At 46.9% G+C, this 25,349-nt stretch overlaps 2 long non-coding RNA genes across 3 annotated transcripts; one reads left to right on the forward strand and one right to left on the reverse strand.

Annotated features, from left to right (window-relative positions):
• Positions 1 to 3,369: 3,369 nt before the first annotated feature.
• On the reverse strand, positions 3,370 to 8,386 carry LOC128339847 (uncharacterized). 2 transcript variants are annotated; one of them, XR_008313257.1, is made up of 4 exons: positions 8,287 to 8,386; positions 4,486 to 4,645; positions 4,082 to 4,185; positions 3,370 to 3,442 (listed from the first exon to the last, which is right to left on the reverse strand). It is a non-coding gene; the product is annotated as an uncharacterized LOC128339847 (long non-coding RNA). The 2 variants fall into 2 exon arrangements; XR_008313256.1 differs by lacking the exon at positions 8,287 to 8,386 and having other exon boundaries at positions 4,486 to 5,793.
• Positions 8,387 to 9,399: 1,013 nt separating this feature from the next.
• Positions 9,400 to 23,252, forward strand: LOC128339854 (uncharacterized). The gene is made up of 2 exons (XR_008313262.1): positions 9,400 to 9,465; positions 22,929 to 23,252. It is a non-coding gene; the product is annotated as an uncharacterized LOC128339854 (long non-coding RNA).
• The last annotated feature ends 2,097 nt before the right edge of the window (positions 23,253 to 25,349 follow it).

The following is a 25,349-nucleotide window of genomic DNA, read 5'->3' on the forward strand; positions in this document are numbered from 1 at the left end:
TCCCAGCGGCTTCATGTAGATGTTAAACAGCATGGGGGACAAGACCGAACCCTGCGGGACCCCACAGGCCAATGGCCACGGGGCCGAGCAGTAGTCCCCCAGCACCACCTTCTGGACCCTCCCCTCAAGAAAGGACTGGAACCACTGCAACGCAGTGCCTCCGATCCCCATACTCGAGAGGCGTCCCAGAAGGATACCATGGTCGATGGTATCGAAGGCCGCCGAGAGGTCCAGCAGAACCAACAGGGACGCACTCCCCCTGTCTAGTTCCCGGCGTAGGTCATCCACTAGAGCCACCAAGGCAGTCTCAGTCCCATACCCGGGGTGGAAGCCAGATTGAAAAGGGTCCAGATAATCCGTATCATCCAAGACCCTCTGCAGCTGGGACGCCACCACACGCTCCATCACCTTGCCCAGAAAGGGAAGGTTAGGTACAGGTCTATAGTTGTCCAGGTTGGAGAGATCAAGGGAGGGCTTTTTTAATAGAGATCTTACCACCGCCTCCTTAAGGCACGATGGCATCCTGCCCTCCCTCAACGAAGCATTAACGATCACCTCCAGCCATCTACCTGTCCCCTCCCTGGCAGCTTTTATTAGCTATGAAGGGCAAGGGTCAAGAGCGCACGAAGTCGCCCACACACTGCCCAGGATCTTGTCCACATCCTCAGGCCGCACCAACTGAAAAGAATCCAACACAACGGGACCAGATGGTACCAAAGGCACCTCTGCCGGAACTGCCGAAACTCTGGAGTCCAGGTCAACACGGATGCAAGCGACTTTATCTGCAAAGCGACAGGCAAACCGATCACAAAGAGCCGTAGATGACTCCTCCCCCATTGTCCGGGGATATGTGTGGAGCAAAGTTTTCACCACACGAAACAGCTGTTTGTCTGCACTGAGCAGACGCAATGGAGGCGGAGAAAATGCACTTCTTTGCCGCCCCCACCGCCACGGCATAGTCCCTAAAATGGGCTCTAGCCCGTGTTTGATCGGATTCGTGACGACTCTTCCTCCAGCGTCGTTCTAGCCATCGTCCGAGTTGCTTCATCGCCCTAAGCTCCGAGGAAAACCAAGGAGCAGAACGGGCTCCACCAAGCCGGAGAGGGCACTTGGGGGCAACCGTGTCAACAGCCCGAGCCATCTCTCCATTCCAGAGATCAACCAAGGCCTCGACAGGGTCACCAGCTCTGGACACTGGAAACTCCCCGAGGGCCGTCTGAAATCCAAGCGGATCCATAAGCCTCCAGGGACGGACCATCTTAATCGGCCCACCACCCCTGCAGAGGGCAGACGGAGCAGTCAAACTAAACCCCACCAGGTGATGATCTGTCCATGACAAGGGAGTGATCTCAAATTCCCCCACCTCCAGATCATTTATTTCCCGGTCGGCAAAAACCAGATCCAGAGTGTGTCCCGTCACATGGGTAGGGCCCGATACCAATTGAGACAGGCCCATGGTTGCCATGGAGGCCATGAAATCCTGAGCCGCACCCACTAGGGGGGCCTCAGCGTGGACATTGAAATCCCCCAAAACAATAAGCCTGGGGGAACCCAAAGCCACCTCCGAGACCACCCCTGCCAGCTCAGGTAGGGAGACTGAGGTGCAGCGGGGTGGTCGGTACACCAGCAGAATCCCCAGCCTATCTCGGAGGCCCACCCTCAAGGACAAACAGTCGAAATTCTGAGATGGCCTGACCGGGCACCTGGAAACAGGGAAGGTCTCTCGAAAGATGACTGCAACGCCTCCTCCCCGACCCTCGAGGCGGGGCTGCTGCACGATCTGGAAACCTGGAGGACAAAGCTGAGAGAGACCAACCCCGCCCAGCGCATCCAACCAGGTCTCCATCACGCATACCAGGTCAGCACGCTCATCCACAATCAAATCGTGGATGAGAGATGTTTTTGCGTTAACTGACCTGGCATTCAGCAGCAGCACCCTAATCCTCGAGGGAGTGTTCTCAGAGCTCCCTAGGGTCAGAGGGTTGGGAGAGGGGCCGGAAAAAGGAACAGGCCTCAATTGCCTGGACCGATTTCCCCTGTAACGGCCAGCCCAACTCCCACCGCCATACCTCCCTCTGCCCGCTACCCGTGATATTGCTGCCCCCACTCCAGACCCACTTTTTCGCTCTCCCAGACACATCTCCCCAGACTAACCCACCACAGCTTCTTGGCTTAATTTAAAACCAGGACCAGACTTATACAATCTCTGCAATCACTGCAATACAATCTCTGCTGACTTCCTGGTTGGAGGAAGACGACTCTTCGAGGCAGAAGGAAAAGGTCTTCAGGCCCAAGGCAGCTCGCCCCAAGGACGAGAGCCCTTGTGCTCTCGCCCTTCGGCTCACGCCAAGAGGCTCAAGCCCCTGGCCCAGCCTGAGTTTTAAAGGAGCAGAGACTGATGCCTGATGGTACCCACCTGGAGAAAAAGGTGGGGCAGAAGCCAAAGCACAGTCAAACACTGCCTTGTTCCCAAGCTGCCCAAGATGTTCCCTCTTCCCTCTTCAGCCCTTGGCCCAGCCTGAGTTTTAAAGGAGCAGAGGCTGATGCCTGATGGTACCCACCTGGAGAAAAAGGTGGGGCAGAAGCCAAAGCACAGTCAAACACTGCCTTGTTCCCAAGCTGCCCAAGATGTTCCCTCTTGCATTGCATTGAGCAAGCTGTGGGACTAAGAAATTTCCAAGGCTCCTTCCAGCTCTAAAATTCTGTGATGATTTAGAAAGCCCTTTCAAATGCAGTATGCCATGTGTTGGTGGGAACCAAAAGGAACAAATGCTGGGGTGGGGCGGGTCTAAGGACCCTTTAAGATCTAGGAATGTGCGAACCGTTCCGGCAGTCCGGTGGTTCAGTCCAGGGGTTCGGGGGTTCATGGTCGAACCGAACCACCACCACCCGGTTCCGTCGCACCGGTACCGGACTGCTAGGTCCAGTCCGGCAGGTCCACGGACTTTTTTTTTAAAAAAATAATTTTTTAAAAAATTAAAATTCTCACAGATATGTACACACACACACACACGCAAGCCTTATTTCTCCTTTTCTCACAATATAAACATTTCTGGGATATGTCCTTGTGCTGCAATCCTATGCTCATAGCAGTTATCTGGGAGTAAGCCCCAATGAGTTCATTAAGGCTTTACTTGGAATAAACTCTATATAATTAGCTGCAGTTCTATGCAACATTTATTTGGGAGAATCCTTTATCTGATTTGAAATTTTAGTCATATAAATCACATGTATAAAGAACTTATGCTGAGGACCTCTCCTTTCAATACTAGTATAACTCACCAAAAAGAAAAAAGTAACACACAAAAAACTAACCAAAAGTAAACAAAAAATAGCATAAGGACTAAAGACTGGTGGAGCTACTTGCCTGTTTTGGACCAGCTTGGTTTCCAAGCTGTGCCTGTTAGGTTGCCTGTGAAGAGGAGGCAATAATCTCAGAATCCTAAAAAAATAAAAATGAATACTTCTGTATAAAAAACACACACATTTCAAACAGGATAAATTTGCAATTATTCAATTAGTAAATTCAGTTAAAATCCCTTGCTTTATTTGGGAGCCATAACCCACTCCTTTTCTTTAGAGATGGGCATGAACTGAGGTGCATGCCCTGGTTCGAAGCCGAACTGGTTCAGCAGTTCAAGTGAGGTGCTGTGGCGGCAAATGAGGCCTTTAAAAGTGAGTGCAGGATGTCCTTACCTGCTCACCTGCTGCTGCAGTGCTCTCCCCAACATGCACACTGCCTCCGTGCATGTGTGGATGCCATTTACATGGTCAGCATGGTGTGATACAGATGCAGACAGATTGTACTTCTAATGATGTGACTGTATCTCAACAATAGAACACTAGGCCTATTTCATTAAAAGCTGAAAGGAGTTGTCCCAAAAGCAGCTGGGAGATCATCAATAGAGACAATGGTACACATTCAGTTCAACAAAGAGACACTAGTCTTCAAAAGGTTTTGCACTGACAATATGGCAGCATATGTTTATTGCCTTGGAAAAGGCAGTGCATGCACTCCAACAATACTCTTATTTGTACACTGTGACATCTGCCATAGAAGATAAACAGAATGCATATTCACTTTGGTTCTTCCTGCCAAGATGGATCCCAGACAGCTTCCTCAGTTTGATCAGCTGGAAATCCAAAGATATTGCTTCTTTGCTTGGAAGAGAGTTATGTCTATGACTAGAATCCAAAGAATTACAGGATATTAATAGGGGTGTACATGGAACTGTCTGGCCTGGTTTGGTTTGAGGTCAGACTGGCCTCGACGGAACTGGGCCAGTTCGGTCTGGCCCCCATCGAAACCACCACCCCGGTCCGGTCCGGTCCCAGACCAGTCCGCAAACTTTTTTTTTTTTAAAATTAAGTTCATGAAGTACCTGAAGTTCCTCGCAGATGGCATTTGCGCATGTGCAGCGGCCACCAAAATGGCGGCCATTCGCTCTTATGGAGGCCTGAAAGGGCCGAAAAGGCTTTACTTACCCGGCTGCAGCAGTGATGAGGAAGGCCAGTGGGGCGCGAAGGAACCCACATGGACCGGACCAAACTGGCCCGGTTCCATTCGAGGTTATTGGATCCACTAAGATTCCAAGAAGCCTTGGAGAGATTTAATGTTGGCTTTGCTGGTGATCTTGTTGATGCCCTGGTTGAGAATTGGAACAACTTGCTCACCAGGGCAGTAGACACGATTGCTCCCAAGCGTCCCCTCTGACCCGCTTCAAATTTAGCCCCTTGATATACGGAAGATCTACGGGGGCTGAAGTGCAAGTGGACTCGACTTGAATCTGACAGATTGCGACATAGAGCACATCTAAACATCTATGCTCAGGCAATACGTGCGGCAAAGAGGCAGTTCTTTTCTGCCTGTATTGCCTCTGCGAGTTCACATCCAGTTGAGTTGTTCAGGGTTGTGAGGAGATTAGGATCTGCCACAACCACCACCCCCGGAACCAGAATTTGGAGTCATCAGTTACCTGCTGTGATGTGTTTAAAGAGTTTTTCACAGATAAAATCTCTCGGATTCGGGCCGACCTAGATGGAGACTCCACAATTAATTTGATGTCTGAGCTGGAGGTGCCCAACGACTCCTCTTATGTGATTCGACTGGATCAGTTTCAGTTTGTGACTCCTGAGGATGTGGACAAGCTGCTTGGAGCAGTGAGGCTTACCACTTGTTCTCTTGACCCTTGTCCAACATGGCTTGCTTGATCTAGCAGGGAGTTTGTTGTAAACAGCCTGGTGGAAATCATAAATGCTTCTCTGAGGGCAGGATGCCTCCTTGTCTTAAGGAGGCAATCATTAGACCTCTTCTAAAGAAGCCTGCATTAGATCCCTCAGAGCTGAGCAATTATAGGCCTGTTTCCAATCTCCCATGGCTGGGCAAGGTCATTGAGAGGGTGGTAGCCTCTCAGCTTCAGGCAGTCTTGGAGGAAACTGATTATCTGGACCCATTTCAAACTGGTTTTCAGGCAGGCTATGGGATGGAGACTGCTTTGGTCGGCCTGATGGATGATCTCCAATTGGGAATTGACAGAGGAAGTGTGACTCTGTTGGTCCTTTTGGATCTCTCGGCGGCTTTCGATACTATTGACCATAGTATCCTTCTGGAATGTCTGAGGGGGTTTGGGGTGGGAGGCACTGTTTTACAGTGGTTCCACTCCTACCTCTCAGATAGATACAAGATGGTGTCGATTGGAGACTGCTGTTCTTCAAAATCTGAGCTTATGGTGTCCCTCAAGGCTCCATACTTTCTCCAATGCTTTTTAACATCTACATGAAACCGCTGGGAGAGATCATCAGGGGATTTGGAGCTGGGTGTTACCAGTATGCTGATGACACCCAGATCTACTTCTCCATGTCAACCTCTTCAGGAGCTGGCATATCCTCCCTAAATGCCTGCCTGGAAGCAGTAATGGGCTGGATGCGGGAGAATAAACTGAAGTAGAATCCAGATAAGACAGAGGTACTTATTGTGCGGGGTCAGGACTCTAGAGATGATTTTGATCTACCTGTTCTAGATGGGGTCACACTTCCCCAAAAGGAACAGGTTCGCAGTCTGGGAGTACTTCTGGATCCACACCTCTCCCTGGTTTCTCAGGTTGAGGCGGTGGCCAGGGGTGCTTTCTTTCAGCTCCGGCTGATACGCCAGCTGCACCCATTTCTCGAGATCAATGACCTCAACTGTGGTACATCTGTTGGTAACCTCCAGACTTGATTTTTGTAATGCGCTCTATGTGGGGCTGCCTTTGTACGAAGTCTGGAAACTTCAGTTGGTTCAGAATGTGGCAGCCAGATTGGTCTCCGGGTCATCTTGGAGAAACCATATTACTCCTTTACTGATGGAGTTACACTGGCTGCCAATAGGTTCCCGGACAAAATACAAAGTGCTTGTTATAACTTACAAAGCCCTAAACGGCTTAGGCCCTGGGTATCTAAGAGAGCAACTTCTTCATTATGAGCCCCACCACCCATTGAGGTCACTTGAGGAGGTCTATTTCCAGTTACCGCCAACTCGTTTGGTGGCTACATGGAGACGGGCCTTCTCGGCTGCTGCCCCGAGATTGTGGAATGCGCTCCCTGCTGAGATACAATCCTCCCCATCGCTGGCAATTTTCAAAAAACACCTGAAAACCCATCTTTTCACCCAAGCTTTCTCAGCTTCCTAAATTTTGGGGTTTTTAATATCTGGTTTATTTTAAAATTAAGAACCTGATTTTGGGGGGTTTACAGAGGCGTAACTAGGGAAAATAGCGCCCAGGGCAAGCACTGAAATTGCACCCCTGTCCAAACAGGAATGATGGGACTTGTAGTCAACAATATTTGGAAATCCTTGTTAAAAGGAACACTGTACCATCTAGACATGGTTGTTGATCAAAACCTGAAAACATGAGCCATCTCTGTAAAAGACCTGGAACAACAGTCAGGAGTTATGCGAGGATTCCAAGTGTCATTTTCTCTGTCTCATCTCATTCTTTTTTAAAAAAACATGACTTTGTCCTAGAGGATCACCTGCCCAAATAGCCACTAGCAAAATAGGGGAAGAAGAAGGTGGTGGGGGGTGGGGGGTAAAATGATTCCTGCCAGCCTTTGTCTTGTGATGACTGTTGGCTCATGATGGGGTATATGTGCATTCACCACACCAGTGCTTACTTGACATCAAGAGGTAGGAGGATACATTAGTTTGCCACACTAGACAGAGGCAGTTGAAACAGGAGCAAGACAGCCAAGTTCTGCCAGGGCCAAAACAAGCCCCTGCCAGACTAAGAAATCATTGTAATTTGCCCCTTCCTGTCACAAGCAGTGTGCTGTTCTTTTATTATTGACTCTAACTCTCAAATATCCCAGTCATGGATGGAAAATTCTGGGTCAGTTTACAAGAGACACATTTTCTACATGGAAGTTTCTTCTGTGCAGGTGTTGTGCAGAAACCCATGTGTAGTGACCATCAGGGGCATAGCAAGGTTGGAATGGGCCAAGATGAGATTTTAAAATGGGCCCCCAGACCCTCAAAGTCCAGGGCCTCCACACATCCCAGGCCCCCAAGGATTTATGTCTGATATTTCAAAATAAGTATGCTGCCTGGAAATACATTTCACTGAATACACACATGCACACTTCACAGTATATAGTGATATACATTGAGTACTATATATTTTTGCTACTTTTAATGCCTAGAACAAACTAGCAACGCTCATTATTAAAATGGCCCCCTCGCTGCAGATTAGCAAAGGAGACTTTCAACCATGCAGGGTGAGCCTATGTTTGTTTTCTCAGAATTCTGAACTAATTCAGTAAAGTTTGATTCCAGGAGGTTTTTCACATGAGGCTTTTAAAGCCCTTTAACACACATCTCCTCTGGAATGGAGGTGATGCATTCACATGTTGGCCAGATTTACTCTGAAGTCCCTGCAAGTTATTGGAGAGCAGTTCACACACAAGAAAAATAAAATAAAATAAAAGCACAACACATGCCTCACAGTTCTCACTCAGACCTTCTGAGCTGCAAAACAACTTGAACATAAGTGTATTTATAAATGAATGAATGAATAAATAAATAAATAAATAAATATTTGTTCCAGAAGTTTTTGTAATTTTCTGACATGAAACAAGCCACTTATAGGCCTTTTTAGATAGTTTTTGTTTTTAAAGCCAGCACATTTTTAGGTCTGTTTTAAATTAAATATTCAGAGACTTCTCAGTCTCGCCCCACCCCCCATATCAAAGCCCTATGGCAAGCAGATCCCTATATATGGGGGTAACCACAAAAAGGAATTCACAGCCTACCTTGCAAAAGCTGTGCTGGATGGTCTGGTCTGCTGCAGGGAGCGTCTGCTGCAGTTTGCTCTGCCTGCCTCCTTCCTGCCTTGCTTGGGGCCTGCTGAGTTCAGGCTTCAGGGAGGCCTACTGGGAGGCCTCTCTGGAAGCCCCGCCCACCCACCAATCAGCTGAGAGGCGGGGAGAGAAATGCTCTGCAGTTTGCAGGCTGCTCTGATCCTAGGCCGGAGCTGGAGGCAAGTGGCTGAGGGGCCCTGGGGCTGGGCAGGTGGGCAATGGGGTGGGGGTGGCAGGAACTGGCATGGTGTGCCCCCCTCAGTGGCGCCTAGGGCACATGCCCTGCCTGCCCCCCCTAGTTCTGCCTATGGGGGTTTAATACTATAATTGTTTAATTGTTGTTTTAAAATGTTTTTAAATTGTTAATTGTTATGTTGTTTTTTAATTTGTTTTAGCTCTTTACTGTTTTGGTGGTTTGTTTTAATTGTAAACCACCCTGAGCCATTTTGGAAGGGCGGTATACAAATCAAATCAAATCAAATCAATAAACAAACAAACAAACTTCAGGAGCCTATTAACAGCAGCTTGGGCTAGGAAAGCATGGATGCCAAGTACAGTTTGACAAATGAAATAGATAGAAGGCATGCCAAAATACAACCACCAACATCCAGACTAACAAAGTGCAGGTGTTATATAAGAAACACTGCTGCTGCTGATTGGTTTGACTAATTGAGCACTGGCAATCATGAGGCGGGAGCAGGAGCAAATTTCAAGACCCTCCCTTTCTTTCAGATGTGCTCTGTGCCATATGAAAATATGTTTCTGATAGACTCACACAGCTAAGGGGTTTTCTCAAGCTGCGAGTTCTGTAGAACTGCACAGCAGGATGTAATCTTTATTTTGCATGTGTAGCAAGCAGCCTGTTTTGTGTGTGTGTACACATGATTGCTTCCATAGAGTCACATTTCATGGCATTTGGAAGCCTATACAGCAGGAGCAAAACTCTCAGAACTGGGAATTTGACAGCACTTCACACTAATGCAGAACAGAAGAATGTATCTTAAGCCTGTAGAGTGTCTTGCTCACTGCTGAGCGGATGTAACTTACTCTTTCTGTTTCTGGTAGGGCCAGGGGTGACTCTGGTTCAATCCAAGGAGCAGTATTAGGAAGAAATGCATGCTCTCCCTCAAGGTATTTTCTGATACCCCATTTGTTTTGTTGAGGATGTGAGGAGAAACATTACAATCCTCACAGTGTGCTCTGGTGGTAAAGAAGTTTGGCCCAAGAGATTATCTGGAGGCAGCAGGTGGAGTTCAAAAACAATTAAAGATGAATTAAGCAACTAAAACATCACATATGGAGAGAGAGAGAGAGAGAGAGAGAGAGAGAGAGAGAGAGAGAGAGAGAGAGAACCACACACCCAAACAGGCACTAGCTTTCAAAACAACCAAACAGTTCTAACTGACATCGCACGAAACTGGAGTAAACTGGACCCTGTGATTTGATTGTGAAGCTGTGGTTGCATGCATTCAGACCGCATGAAACCAGAGTTACAGGATTGCCGGCAACCTGAAACTCCAGCTTCGTGCAATGTCTGAATGCATGCAACTACAGCCTCACAACCAAACCACATGTTTCAGTTTACATCCCTAACTGGAATTTGGACCTGGGATTACTCCTCAGTTTCACCTCTCTAAACCTCTGTTAGAAGGGGCTGTCCTGTTGTCTACAGGCATCCACCACTATAACTGTGGTTACAGGTTATATGACCAATGAGAGGCCAGCTTGGAGCAGCACCAACAGCAGTTATGCTCTAGGGCTTACCCAGCAGTTATACCTTATGGCGTACCCATAGTGTTTTCCCTGACTAAATGCCATGCCTCTCCCTGTGTTGTGGGAAAATCCTCTGGAACCTTGCCCTCCTGTTTAATTCAGCCCCTTGTGATCATCCTTCCATCAAATTGACAGAGAATAGGGGCATCTAACTGAACTAAAGAGGATTAGACAAGCTTCCCACAATAGACCGCGTTGCCTGATGGAGAATTTCCCTTTTTACAAGTCAACACAACGATGGTGCATGCTCAAATTAGCTTTTATTCATGATCATGAAGGCAGAGTACAAGCCAGAAGTCTGACAAGCACTGCACACTTGGGGTACGCAGTTGCCAGTTTATATAGGCTAAAAATAAACAAGCAAATTGGTAAATCTATCAATATATGTCATTTGTGGTTAAACATATGCTTTCCTGTTGTGCCAGTTAGAGCCTTAGACACCAGTTCCTGTCTGGTCTTTCTGCTGACCCTACTCCTTATCAGCATCTCTTGGTGCCAGCTACAGGTGAAACTCGGAAAATTAGAATATCGTGCAAAAGTCCATTAATTTCAGTAATGCAAATTAAAGGGTGAAACTGATATATGAGACAGACGCATTACATGCAAAGCGAGATAAGTCAAGCCTTAATTTGTTATAATTGTGATGATCATGGCGCACAGCTCATGAAAACCCCAAATCCACAATCCCAGAAAATTAGAATATTACATGGAACCAAGAAGACAAGGATTGTAGAATAGAACAATATCGGACCTCTGAAAAGTATACAGTGTACTGTGCTTGATTGGCCGGCAAACTCGCCTGACCTGACCTCATAGAGAATCTATGGGGCATTGCCAAGAGAAGGATGAGAGACATGAGACCAAACAATGCAGAAGAGCTGAAGGCCGCTAATGAAGCATCCTGGTCTTCCATAACACCTCAGTGCCACAGGCTGATAGCATCCATGCCACGCCGCATTGAGGCAGTAATTGCTGCAAAAGGGGCCCAAACCAAGTACTGAATACATATGCATGCTTATACTTTTCAGAGGTCCGATAGGACACACACACACACACTTTGAAATTTTTTTCTGGTTGGCTAGTTAGTTTTGTATTTTGGTTCTTGGAGGGTTTGGTGCTTGTGTTTTTCTTTGGTTACGTTTAGTTCTATTAATTGAGTTTTTAGTGCTGTTGTTTTTTAAGTCTTCTTGTTGGTTTAGTTAGGTTGAGGAGTGGTTTTGGTGTGGTTTTGGTTCCGATCTGGTTGGTTTTTGTGCTTTGTGTAATTTTGGCTTTTTGTGCTTTGCTTTTGGTGGTGCTTTGGTGTTTAGTTGGTTACTTGGTTTCTTTTTAAGTAGGGTCTAGTTTGGGGAAGAAAGGGGTGTTTAGAAGGGGCAGGGGCTTGCATGCAGAGGGGTGGGTGATGCTGGTTTGGGGAGAGGGCAGCAAGAGGGTCCTACTCCCCAAGTCCCCCTAGAGGTCATTATGCACAGGCCCACATTTCCAGTGATGCCTGCTCCCACAGCACAACCAACTATGGCAGCTGAGGTGGAAGTAGTATGGGGAAGCCCTGTCAGAAAGAACCTCTTCTTCCCTTGGTGGGAGCAGAGGAGGAGGTGACAGCTGCTAGCCCAGCCAGTTTTTCCCCCTCCCCACTGATCCCCTTTCTTAGTGTGACCCCCGCCCAGTCCGAGACAGAGGAGGAGCTGGAGCAGGAGGAAGTCATTGCTGTTGCCCCTGGACCTTTGCAGCCATGAATAACAGAGGGTGGTGGGAGTGTTGGGGGAGGCTAACCAGCAGGCTCAGTAGTGCCACCAGCAGGTCCAAGACCACTGGCAACACTGTGTTAGACCACTTTGAGTGGTGCCAAAGTGAGCCTAAACATGCTGTCTGCACCCACTGCAGGGCACAGGTCAGCAGGGGAAAGGACACCAAGCATCTGGGGATGCCATCGATGTGGAGGCACATCCAATGGGTCATCTGGGCATCCTTGCGCCTGCTGGTGGGGCTAGGCCGCATACTGTGCCCTTAACTAATAGTGGCAAGGGATGTACTCCTTCTCCTGCTCTCAAGCAGGGCACAGTGCCTGTCATGCAGTGGGCGCATCTGGTGGGCAAGCCGTCTGGTCACCCAGAGGCATGTCTCCTAACCCCGGCCATTGGAGCAATGATGGCTCTGGACGACCAGCCGTTTCAGATGGTGGAGCAAAGCCCAGGTGGGCTCTGCTGCATGTGGAGCCACTGGACACAGACCACACAGATGAGCTGTTGACGATTATCAAGTGCCAGGTGGAGGTATGACTGTCCAGGTGGCCAAACCTCTGCAGGGGCTTCATGGTCACTGACAACAGTGCCAAGGTGCTGAGGGCAGTACGCCAGCTGCAGTTTGTGTCCATACACTGTATGGCACATACTCGGCATCTGGTTGTGATGGATGCACTTGGCATCAAGGAGGCAAGGGTGAGGGAGCATAGTGGGGTCGCCTCTACAGGGGCTGCTGCTGCCATGCTCCAGCTTTTCTGGAGAAATGCTACAAGAAAGCAGTCTATTTCCACTGCAGCAAAAGGGCAGGCAACTACTCTGGGAGAGGCAGAGGTAGCTCAGTCTACCTAGATACCTCATCCCTAGAGATGCTGAGACACAGTGGAACTCTACCTTACTCTTGCTCCAGTGCCTGCAGGATCAAGAGGTGGCCATCCACACCCTGGCAAGGAACTGAGGCTTGGGAGTGTGCAACCTGTCCAACACGGACTGGAAGCTCATTTCCAAGCTGGTTTTGGCACTCAAGCCATTCTCCTTGAGACAAGCAGCTTGTGTGTCGAGGCAACAGCACTGAGCCAGGCTTTGCCCATCATTCTTCTTCTGGAGAAGATGACCACCGGGGAGGCACATGTCCTGGCAGGTCAGTGTGAGGACTGGAGTTGTGGATCAGCTCAGCACATGATTGATTCAATCAGCAGCACATATTTTGGCCTTCCTGTGTGATCCGACCATGAAGGGCAATGCCATCACTCCTGGTGAGCTGCCCAGGTGGAATGCCCTCCTGGTTCAAGAGGTTAGGCAGGCAGAGGAAAGCAGGCTGTGTAATAACCAGGAGAAGGCTGGAGCTCCTACTTCTAGTGTACAGTCCATGCCCAACAGCAGCAGCACTGCATCTCAGTCCAGCAGCGTGATGTCCCTCGCAACGTCAACACAGCTGTCACTTCCATCCATTCATTCCACCCTGAGGTTCAAAGGGAGTTGCCAGAGTACAGGAGGTTGCAATTGTGCCTGTCACTGGTGCAGAGTGTTCTGCAGTACCGGCAGGGGCCGGTGGTAGCCAACCCTGAGATGGATCTCATCCAGTTTGGGGCAATGTGTCACCAAATCTGGCCAGATTTGGCAACTATTGCCAGACAGCTCCTCCCCTGCTCCTGACCAGTATCCAGAGTGAGAGGCTGTGCTCCATGGCCCCGGGTGTGGTGACATTCCATCGTTCATGCTCGGATGCAGGCCTGGTGGAGCAGCTGATCTTCCTGAAGGCCAGCTTCCCACTGCTGGGCTATCCTGAGCTGGATGTGGTGGGTGAGTGACTCATGGTCACCTCCCACCTGCTGAAACACCAGGTCCCTGACCCTGGTCAACCTGAATGTGTCAGTCTTCCTGTTCGTGCTGCTGACACATGCAGACACGCATGCATCCCTCCACCTGGTGATGGACTGGTGCCCCTGGGCCAGCACCCATTGGAGGCTGTGGTGGAGTATCGGTGGGTTTTTTGGCTGGCTTTAAAATGACATTGCTTGGCTTGGTTGGTTGTTTTGTTGTTTGCTTCTGCAGCACACACACACGCGCGCACACACACAGGCTCATGATTAGTCTGGACTAGTTACTTGATGTGTGTCAGCCTGCAGGCTGTCAGCCAGGGCCCAGCCCAACCTGAGGCCAACTTACTGCAGGCACAAAGAGAAGAAAGAAGACTTCTCATCAAGTATTTTGTTTTCTTTTTTCAATGCACACACACACCTTGTCTGGTGGTCTGACTCTGTGCATTCTAGATGTACACTCAGTGTCAGGGGCTCCTGATGGGCCACTGTGTGAAACAGGATGCTGGAGTAGATAGGCCTTGGGCCTGATCCAGCAGGGCTGTTCTTATGTTCTTCTGTTAAAAGGGTGCTGCTGCTGTTTCTACGGAATATTTATATTTATTTTATTTTATTTTATTTTTAACATGTATATCATGCTCTTCCTCCAAAGAGCTCAGAGTGGTGTACATGCTTATTTTTATCCTCACAACAACCCTGTCAACTTGTGGCAATGATGCTTTGGCAGGCAGGGCACCTGGCACTGTGGGGTTGGCAGAATCTGGATCAGTGATTCTTTTTTGGTCTGTTTTGTGTTGTGTTCTGCTGGGACTTGAGATATAATCCATTTTAAAAAAAAATGTATTAACATTTTTTGTGAGGTACTGTTTGTGGTACCAGTTCTGCCATAGGGAATAATGGGAAATTGAACTGGCCTATAGGTAGTGCCTAGGGACACCAAAATGGGTTAGGTGGTACGTCATGATGGGTGCTACATACCACCCAACCCATGAAGCAATCAGGCAATTTCTAATGAATATTTGAATTTTTCAGGATCAGTTGGTCAAGGGTTGACCTACTGATGACCCTGAGAAAATTCGAAAATTCCTTAAAGATTGCCTGATTGCTTTGCAGGTTGGGTCCAGCATCACAATATACCACCCAACCCATTTTGGTGTCCCTAGGTACTACTACCCATAGGGAATAATGGGCCAAATTCCCATCATTCCCTATGGCAGAACCAATTCGAACCAGTTCAACCCCCAGTTCATATTCAAACCAGACCAGTGGCTGGTTCAACCCCAGTTCTAATTCGAATTGAACCAGTGACTGGTTCGACAGGACCAGTACTCAAACCGGGGGGTCCCAGTTTGAGTCTGGTTCGAACCCAAACCAACCTGCCAGGTCCAGTTTTGTTTACACCACTATGGTGCAGAAGCAGCAAAAGTAGGAAGTTGAAGAAAGAGTTTAGAATGCTTAGGGCTGGTTCAGATATGCATGTAGCTCACTTGATTACTCTCAGCCGAATATGTGATATGGCTCCTGTGGTAACATGGGGGTTTTAATCTATGGTAGGAACATAGGAAGCTGCCATATATCAAGCCAGACCATTGGTACATCCAGCTCGTTATTGTCTACACAGACTGGCATTGGCTTCTCCAAGGCTGCTGGCAGGAATGTCTCTCAGCCCTTATGTTGTAGGTGCCTGGAGGGGGACTTAGAACCTTCTGCATGCAAGCATGCAGATGCTCTTTCCATCCCTTAAGGGGGATATCTTGCAGTGCTCACACAAGTTTCCTATTAAAATGCAAACCAGGGAGAACCCTGCTTAGCATAGGAGACAATTCATGCTTGCTACTACAAGACTAGCTCTCCTGTGGTGACAGATTACACAAAATGTGAATTACTAGCTTATTCAGTAGTCAGCAAGTGAGGAACATGCATGTGTGAGCCAGCCCTAATACAGTACCTAAAACACAGCAAAATATAAACACTTAAGAGTTAGTGCATATAGCAGCCAAGATGCTGATAATAAGAAAGATAAATGTGCATGGGAAGCACAGATGAACCTCCCATGGAATGTATTTGGCTAGCATGATGCAGTGCATGTCCTGCTGAAGATGAACTATGGAGGGATGAGGCCTGTGCAGATCTCTCACCCAGGCACAGCTGTGCCCATGGAGCCAGAGGTGGACTGTGTCCTTTAATTACAGCATGGACTTCTGGATTTATTTGGTTTATTCTTTTAAAGAGAGAAGACTGAGTACTTTATTTAAAAATGGCATTCATACAGGGAAACCTGCTGTCAGGTTGGACGGGATGGTGTTTTGAGAACTCCTCTGTCTCTAAATGACTGAATTTTGTCTTGCGAGAAAAGAGAGAAACAATAGCATGCTACAAACATGGGGGCACCATGGGGGGCAGCCAACCAAAATTGAGTCAGTCCCATTAAATTCAATGGGGCTGACTTACTTGGAAGTGGATATAGGATTCGAGCTTTGATATATACTATAAACATTCGAGCTTTGACATATACTATAGTATTTGATATATACTATTTGACCCTTTTACTTCTGAAAGGAGATATCAATCTTGCCAGTCAATGAAGCAATTTGTATGTGAATAGAAGTTTCTCTGTCATTGTGAGAATTCTTTTATTTTTAAGAAGGAATCCATTAAATTCATAATGTTTTTAAACTTAGCTTCTATAAATTCCTATCACATTTCTCCTGAAACCCACTATCTCTGTGTGTGTGTGTTTTATACTCCTATCAAATTCTGTAGAACTGTTCCAGAAGTGTTGGTAAGTGAACAGAGCTTTCTGAATTCGATTGTACAGGGGAAGGAAAGAGTGTTTTTCTTTTGATAGGGTAGCATTGTTCAGAACACTTTCCTTTGACCTAACAACCTTGATTGTAGCTTGGAACAGGCAGAGATGATTTCTGATGTGAGATCTTGAAAATATCTCCGTTCGTTGACATGCTTTCTTATATTTTCAAGGACAGATTTTCCTATCAAATATGAATGGCCTTGCTTTTAAACATTAGAACAATTTGTATTCCTTGCTGGTCTGTTTTTATTATTGATTAATTATTCATTAAGAATATATACTCACAAAGCAGGTTATATAGCAAAAGGAAGAAAATGGTTCCCTGCGGCTGGACAAAGTTTAGCCAGAGGGCCTCTATTGCGTGTGCAAAATGTGCATGCCCCAGAGCCCCAAGCCATGCCCCCTGCATCTGATGTCAGGCACAAAGGGGCAGGGCAACCCCCCCCCCACCGGACGCTACACCCGTTTCTTGAATTCACCATTCGGCGAGCCTTTTGGTGCAGGAGGGTGGCCACTACCATGGCCAGCAGCAGTGCTGGCTTGACAGCGTGGAGCCGGGCCAGGTGCAGGGCTGCTGGGGGGCGCTGTCCTCTTCCACCGGGGGCAGCAGAGGATCGGGGCCAGGCAGCCCTTCCTCTGGTGGCTCCCGCATGGTAGTCAGGGGGTGGAGCAGAGGCAAGGGGCAGCCTGTTGGGAGGAGGAAGTGTGGGGGGAGGAGAAAGGAAGCCCCAGCGTGCTTCTTCCCAGGGTGCAGGTGCAAAGCGCAACAAACACGCCCCAACTGCAGGGCACCAGCGCCCAGCATAGAAAGGGTGGCCGCGGCAGGGTGCACCCCGAGTCTTGTGAGCCCCCAATCCTCTGGGCCTGGGGACAGTTGGATGGATCCTTGTCCAATGGATGCTGTGCCCATGGTTCCCTGTCACACACAAAAGTTTGCCGTTTGAGAAGAAACACAAGGGAGACTACAGCAACAGCTGCTGGGAATGATACTAAGCTAGGATTAAATTGGGTTGGTTGCTCTCCCCCTACTAAATAGGAGAGCTACCACTTTAAAAGGTGCCTCTCTGCCCAGGTAACCATGGTTAGAAATAATTGTCTTCTTCTTCAGCACGTATCCCGATCTCACAAGGAGCCTATCTGTTCATATGGCCTTAGACGTAGGAGGCAAGGATGGGAGGGATAATAACTTGACAAGAACAGCTCCTGGCACAGAAGATCTGCTCAGAAATGTAGAAACAATCCAGCTTTCAGACTGATTTTATTATTTCACTGTGCTAGTGCTGATGACCACTTATCTTACACCACATAGAATAGTAGTCGTTATCCTTTGTACTCCTAGCAGCAAAGGATAAGCAGAAACAGGACATAAGGGAGCCATGCCTGCAATCCCAGTAATAATAATTATTATTATGTTATTTCTTGTTTACACAGTCAGACAGGTGTTATTGACTGGTTTGTTTTATCCAGAAATCGAGTCCTTCCCAAGGACCTGGGATGGCTGAATTTTATTGTCAATTGTTATAGATATCGTCGCAGAATATAGGCTGTTCCCAGTAAAGCTGCTTGTTGTTGTTGTTGTTGTTGTTGTTGTTATTTGCATTTATATCCCACTCTTCCTCCAAGGAGCCCAGAGCCTACATACTTAAATTTCTCCTCCCAACAACCCTGTGAAGTAGGTTAGGCTGAGAGAGAAGTGACTGGCCCAGAGTCACCCAGCTAATTTCATGGCTGAATGGGGATTTGAACTCGGGTCTCCCCGGTCCTAGTCCAGCACTCTAACCACTACACCACGCTGGCTCCATTCATAGTGTCTGAGATGGAATGCTTGAGCAGAAGGTGTACTAGAGCAGTGTTTCTCAACCGCCGGTCTATGGGCTGGTGCTGGTCCACAAGGCATTGGGTAGTGGTCCATGAGGCATCACTAATAAAAACCACCCCCCAAAAAAACCAATTTTGGGCCCGTGGGGGCCACCGCCATGAGCTCTCTGGAGCTCATTTTTATGTAGGCAGCCCTCACTGCTGGATAATGTTCATTTCAAGGAAGCGAAATGAACATTATCCAGCAGTGAGGGCTGCCTGCCTAAAAATGAGCTCCGGAGAGCTCACCCAGGCTCCGTGGATCCCAGGCCCTGCCCATCTATTTGTGATGTCATGTGCAGAGGGGCGGGGCCCAGGATCCACAGAGCCTGGGCAAGTTCTTTGGAGCTCATTTCTAGGCAGGCAGCCCTCACTGCTAGATAATGTTCATTTCGCTTCCTCATTATCTGGCAGTGAGGGCTGCCTGGGAATGAGCTCCAGAGAGCTCCTGCTGGCTCAAAAAGTAGGCGTGCCTGGGGGCAGGGGTGAGGGGAATGGCGAGGGGGGCAACAGCTTTACTAACTGCTGGTCCGGGAAACTGTGCATGAATAATGTACTGCTCCATGACTCAAAAAATGTTCAAAAACACTGTTCTAGAGTGAATATCAGTAGGGGAAGGAGTGCTTACTGCTTCCCCACTTCCAATCACAATGTAGCGGTTTTTCCACCACAGGACTGGAAATGCAAGGGTAAACATACATATCGAGCTATGAATGAAGGATGCAGCTTTGCAGCACAAAAGAGGTGGGTAGGGAAAATAATAAGTACTCCCTCCACCACCACTTCTCAGAATTGACCCCGTGGGCATCTGGAGGAATATATATACCACCTAACCTGCAAAAGAAATGGGCAAGCGGATGATTTTTAACAAAATTTTAACCTTTCCCCCAAACCCCCAGGATCCTATGGGGGTTTGGGGAAAAGGTTAAAAATTTATTTTAAATTGCTTAGTAAGGGGATATATGATTGCAGCTCACCACCACCACCAAATAAATAAATAGATAAATAAATACACACACATACACATATATATAGGGGCAGGGAGCTGCAATATTTATTTATTTATTTATTTATTTATTTGATTTATATACCGCCCTTCCAAAAATGGCTCAGGGCGGTTTACAATTAAAACAAACTTATAAAACAATGAGAAGCTAAAACAAATTAAAAGCAATTACACAACAATTAACAATTTTAAAACATTTTAAAACAAGAATTAAACATTGTCCCCAGACCCCAGCTCAAGAAGACACATAGAGTTAATATGGATTAAAAGGGCCACAACTTTATTAACTATTACACAGGCATGGCAGACTGGAACACCAGGTGATTAATCACCCTTAGAGAACAGTGCGGGCCAATAGAAGCAGGTCAGAACTCTGAAGTCCTACCCATCACCCTACTGGGCGACACACCCTGGCTCGGGAATGGGCAGGTACGCCCCACTCAATTCCTTCAAAAGCCAACCCCCCCTTCTGTAAGAGAGGATCTGGATACTTTTAGGCATTCATCCACCCCGGACCGCGCAGCCCAAAGGTTGGAGAAGTCCTGAAGCAGGTTTCATGGCAATCATTTTCCCCGTGCCTCACAGGCCACAAAGGAGCAATTAACCAATCACCCTTTTACATATCCAAGGGTGCTCACCAATATTCTAACCCTCAAATTACCACCCCGCCCGCACTGTTACTGTCATTGTGGCCAACCTAACTCTAATTACGCACCCAGAACACAGAACGGAGTAGGCGGAAAAAACCCCAACAGTGGCCAATGCGTTGGGAGCAAAAAATTCCTACTCGGCCCCTTCAGGCGACCAGTCGCTAGACCCACTCCTTTTGGGAGGGAGGGAGGGAGGAAAGAGCTCCTACTCCTGTGACTGCCTGGCCCCAACTGAAAAGAGAATGGGGCGGGGATCAGCCGATTATGGCCCCAACTGAAAAGAGAATGGGGCGGGGATTGGCCGATTATCGGCTGATAATAAACCCCCCTACCAAGCAATTTTAAATAAATTTTTAACTTTTCCCCCAAAACCCCATAGGATCCTGGGGGCTTGGGGGAAAAGTTAATTTTTTGTTAAAAATCATCCACTTGCCCGTTTCTTTTTTGGGTTGGGTGGTAGGTAGCAACCATCATGCCCTGCCACACAACCCACTTTGGTGTCCCTAGGAGCTACCCATGAGGAACAGTGGGGTGTTCTGAATATTCCCACTGTTCCGTATGGCCAGACCAAGCTGCATTCACTGAGTGCACTGCACACAAGTTTTACATTACAATTTGCAATGTATTTTGCAACTCTGCTTTGAAAAACACTGTAGAAGCACAGTAAAAGGGAATCTGTACCACCCATCACAGAACACACATTTCAAACAAAGTCCAAATATGGCCGAAAAAGAATCACTGACCCACAATCCACTGCCAGCCACAGTACCTGTGCTGCAGTAACATTATTGACACAAGTTGTTCTCTCACACACAATTATGACTCCTTACTTCCTAGCATTGCAACAGCTGCTACAGCAGCACCCTTACTTAGCAGCAAGCATAGCCGTAAGTTCAACTAGAACAATTCCAGACACATTTTGACTGAGTACATCTTGCAATGCAGAATGCAGAGCAGAACAGAGCAGTGAGAGAAGCACAAGTTAGTCTCAAGGCCAGATTTGGAGCTCATCACAACAATGAGAGAGAGAGAGAGAGAGAGAGAGAGAGAGAGAGAGAGAGAGAGAGAGAACTGGCATTGTCCATTTATTGCCACAATACTATCTCACAAAGAAAGCAAATCAGAATTCAAGGAAGGCAGGCACCAAAGTTCTGCCTTTGCCAATCTGAGATCCCACAAAACCAGATAGTTATTTCAGCAATAGCACAGCATATTATCTTAAGTGCTGAGAAAACCACAAAATCAAACCTTCCTTCCTTCTGTTCTGATATATCATCTTCAAGAGAGGCACAGTATAAGGGCTTTCTCTGCCTCCCAGTCCCTATATATTTTGAAACTCCCTCCTTTTGTGCCCCCCTCCCTCCCCCTCTCCCCAGCCAATGGGGACACAGTTGCCCATGACAACAAGTGATTTATATGATAATAAGCCCACCAAGAAGCAAGGAGATTAGAAGCCAGTGTCAGAAAACCAGTCAGCAAAGGAAAAACAGGCCTACAAAATGGCACTTGAAACATTGAAACATTTCAACTCAAAACTGGGTTGTTTTGCTCTGAGTTAACAACAAGCCCTTTATTGTGTGGGTGTTTTGTTTTGAGCTTGAAACACTTGAAACAACCTGTTTCATGTTGAAACATTTCATTGTCAAAATGTTCTGCACATCTGTAATATTTTAGTCATAATTTGCTATATTTTGCATCTGTTGGCATGGTGTCTATGTTCCTGAACTCAGACTAGACATGGCAGCTCTTCAGCTATTTCAGAGTGGGCCCTAACCACACTGAAATTTTGTTTTGTTCATTTTTCAGCAATGCAGCATATTCCTCCTAAATGTATTTAACATGAAACAGAAACCATCATGTACATAATTGCAACAGGACTGACTCTGGCAGTGTGCTCTGGCAGTTAGATCCTTTATTTTGTTCAGCATTATGTCTTCACAAATAATTAGTAGTTAGTATTCCATTATTAAGAAATGGAATTTTCTGGCAGGTAGGCGAGTAAAGTTGTAACCTCTTTGACCTCTGGAACAGCTAGCATCATAAGAACATAAGAACAGCCCTGCTGGATCAAGCCCAGGGCCCATCTAGTCCAGCTTCCTGTTTTACACACTGGCCCACCAGATGCCATTGGAAGCCTACAGGCAGGAGTTGAGGGCATGCCCTCTTTCCTGCTATTACTCCCAGCAACTGGTACTCAGAAGCATCCTGGCTTTGAGGCTGGCCCTCCAACTAGTAGCTGTTGATAGACCTCTCCTCCATGAAGTTATTCAAACCCCTGTTAAAGCCATCCAGGTTGTTGGCTGTAACCACATCTCATGGCAGAGAATTCCACAAGTTGACTATGCGTTGTGTGAAAAAGTACCTCCATTTGCTGGTCCTAAATTTCCTGGCAATCAATTTCATGGGATGACCCCTGGTTCTAGTGTTATGTGAGAGGAAGAAGTATTTCTCTCTATCCACTTTCTCCACACCATGCATGATTTTATAGACCTCTATCATGTCTCCCTGCAGTCATCTTTTTTTCTAAACTAAACAGCCCCAGGTGTTGTAGCCTTGCCTCATAAGAAAGGTGCTCTAGGCCCCTGATCATCTTGGTTGCCCTCTTCTGCACCTTTTCCAGTTCTACAATGTCCTTTTTTCGATGTGGTGACCAGAATTGTACGCAGTACTCCAGGTGTGGCCACACCATAGTTTTGTATAAGGGCATTATATTATTAGTAGTTTTATTTTCAAAATAGCATCAACTGTGCACAATTAAGACTACAATGTTAAACATACTTACCCAGGGGGGGTTACTTCTGAGTATATTTATTTAGGATTATACTGTGCAAACCACACGTGAAGGTCATAACAAGAACTGGAAATCGTGAGATTTAAAATATAGGTATATGGTCCTTTTTATTCCTGATCTGTAAAATCATGTTACCATTATGGTTTCAGATCTTTCTCTGCAACTAGGAAGTGAGACTCTGTTTCCAGGACTTTAATAAAGGTACAGTTCAACCACACACATATTAGGGAGAGAAGAGGTAATGTAAGAGTCTGGGGACTGAAAATAAAGCACAACTGAAGTGCAATGTGTGTGGATTGTAATTTAGGGGTGGGGAGGGGAAGCTAGCTTTCAAATTGTAAATGTTTGGTTATTTGCAGTAGTTAATCATCTTATGCTGAAATCTATAATTTCTCCAAGGAGCTAAACAGAATTGTAAACCTTTTTTTTTTACTCAAGCATGTTGCTATGCATCACCAGTTGCATCTTTAATGCACACTCCATATTCCTTTGTTCATATTCTACATTAATTTTTAAAATGTTTACATACACAGAGGTGAATTCAGCCCCTCTAGGGCATGAGGGGCAGGATCGAAATGTCTTTTGTTGTTGTTTTGTTGGGGGAGCAAATAATCTCTATAAGGAGGAGATTTTATGTTTGAAACTGGCTGTCAGCCAGTACTGAAAACTCAAGCTGCTAGCTTTTTATTAACCAGCAGCAGTAACAGAAATGACAAACCTCTACATCAAGATGGCAACAGGCCATACGGTAAAATTAAAAAAGCAATCTTTCTGCCTACCAGATATCCAAGTTCATTAGTTTAAAAATGCAACCATGTAATCATAAACAGGCAATGACAATCTCCATGGTCACTTAGCAGGTTGCCTGCTGTTCAGGGCTGACTGCAGTACAGTTTCTGTACCATAAAACTACTATTAGTTGGATGATTCCTCCGGGGAACTGAATTAATTGTGTTCCCAATTAGTTTCCAAAGAGAACTCCCATTTATTGACACTTTCTGACAGGGTTGGTCATTGCATCATTGTGACAGTTTCCCACATGAATCTTAGCACTGAAGGAATCAGCAGTGATGCAGTGTACAAATAAAGTGCACAAAACCTTCAGCAAAAATGCAATTGATTGCAATGGAAGATCTAAGCATAAGTTAAAATTGTTCCATGGAATTCAAGCTAGTATACTTAAGGCTCACAGGTGGTGTTGCCAGTACTGCCATTCTGTGGGCTCCCAGAAGCCTATCTATTTATGTCTAGGACTAAAGGCTTGTAGTTCCCACTCTTAACATGCTCAGGAGCCTCACAGGACTGTGGGCTCACCGCTTGTCGGTATATGGTGACAGGTCACTTAGCAGGCAGTGGGACGATCGCCCCCAGGTTCACCAGCTATCAAGTGAATTGAAAGGGGATTAGCCTCATACCTTTCCTTCTGTTGGGAATGTCTAAGAAGACCTGAGTTAGCTGCTGAGTTAACGTCAAGGTGTCTCTGTCCAGAGACTGACCCCTTTTCCTTCCCTCCTTGGTTGCCTCAAATGAGCAAGATTAATTATCTCAGCAAGAAAGCAGATAAGGCACTGTGAACAGTACTCTTCTCCCTAACAAAAGAGGTGGATGGACCATAGGAACTCAGGAGATGCACGTATTAAAAATACTGATTGGTTTGCTGGGTCCTTCTTACCTGACAGGTAAGTCCTTGCACGTCCATTCAGTCCATTTAGATAACAGGTTGTTCTTGACCTATTCACACCATTATGCTTAAGCTAGCAAACCCAACAAAGACAATGAAGCTCTTCTCATGATCAGTCAGAAAAGCTTCTGGCGCATCTGCAGGGAAAGCAGGCTTAGCCCACTCTCCAGATGAGCAGCCGCTGAGCCCTGGGCAGCGAGATCAGCTGCCCACATGACCGCTGACTCTGTCACATTGCCAGTGGAGACTGTGGGGATCGGGGACTGCCTGGCCCCTGGAGGTTCCAGGATGCCCCGCGCAAGCGCCATTCTGGAGAGACTCCCGAGGCCAGGAGGCTGACTGCAGCCTCCCAGTCAGGAGTCTTCTCATGTGTCGCCGCACACTGGCCATTTTCTTTGGCCGGCCATCACCACTGCCACAGCTGCCATTTTCTTCCCTCCCACCCATCCCATGGCTATCCAGCAGCTCTCCAAACTCTCACGAGAGCTGCCACACATGGGATTAGCCATGGGTACATCTTAGAGAATTAAATATATAGATAGATACCACTTCCTCAGTCTGAAAGAATGTCGCCAACTCTTTAAACCCCTGTTCAAAAGAGAAAAACTTTAAACTGCTCTAAGTCATTTTTCAATGGATCTTCACCAAATTTGCGGAAGAGGACAGGCAGACTGCACAAATGGTTTTGATTTTAAAAGGAATAGGATGTTCATAATGAGGGAATGTTGAAACTACTTTCCATCTTAACTATACTAGCATGGCTATGCCAGTATAATCACATTGTCCTCAATGACTTATGAACCCAAACACATTTCTGGAAAGACATCACATGACTTCTGTTTGAATGCCTGCTAAGCAGCATCTGTACAAATGACAATATGTTGCACTT

This window comes from Hemicordylus capensis, chromosome 1 (assembly GCF_027244095.1).
Source record: "Hemicordylus capensis ecotype Gifberg chromosome 1, rHemCap1.1.pri, whole genome shotgun sequence".
Taxonomy (NCBI): domain Eukaryota; kingdom Metazoa; phylum Chordata; class Lepidosauria; order Squamata; family Cordylidae; genus Hemicordylus; species Hemicordylus capensis.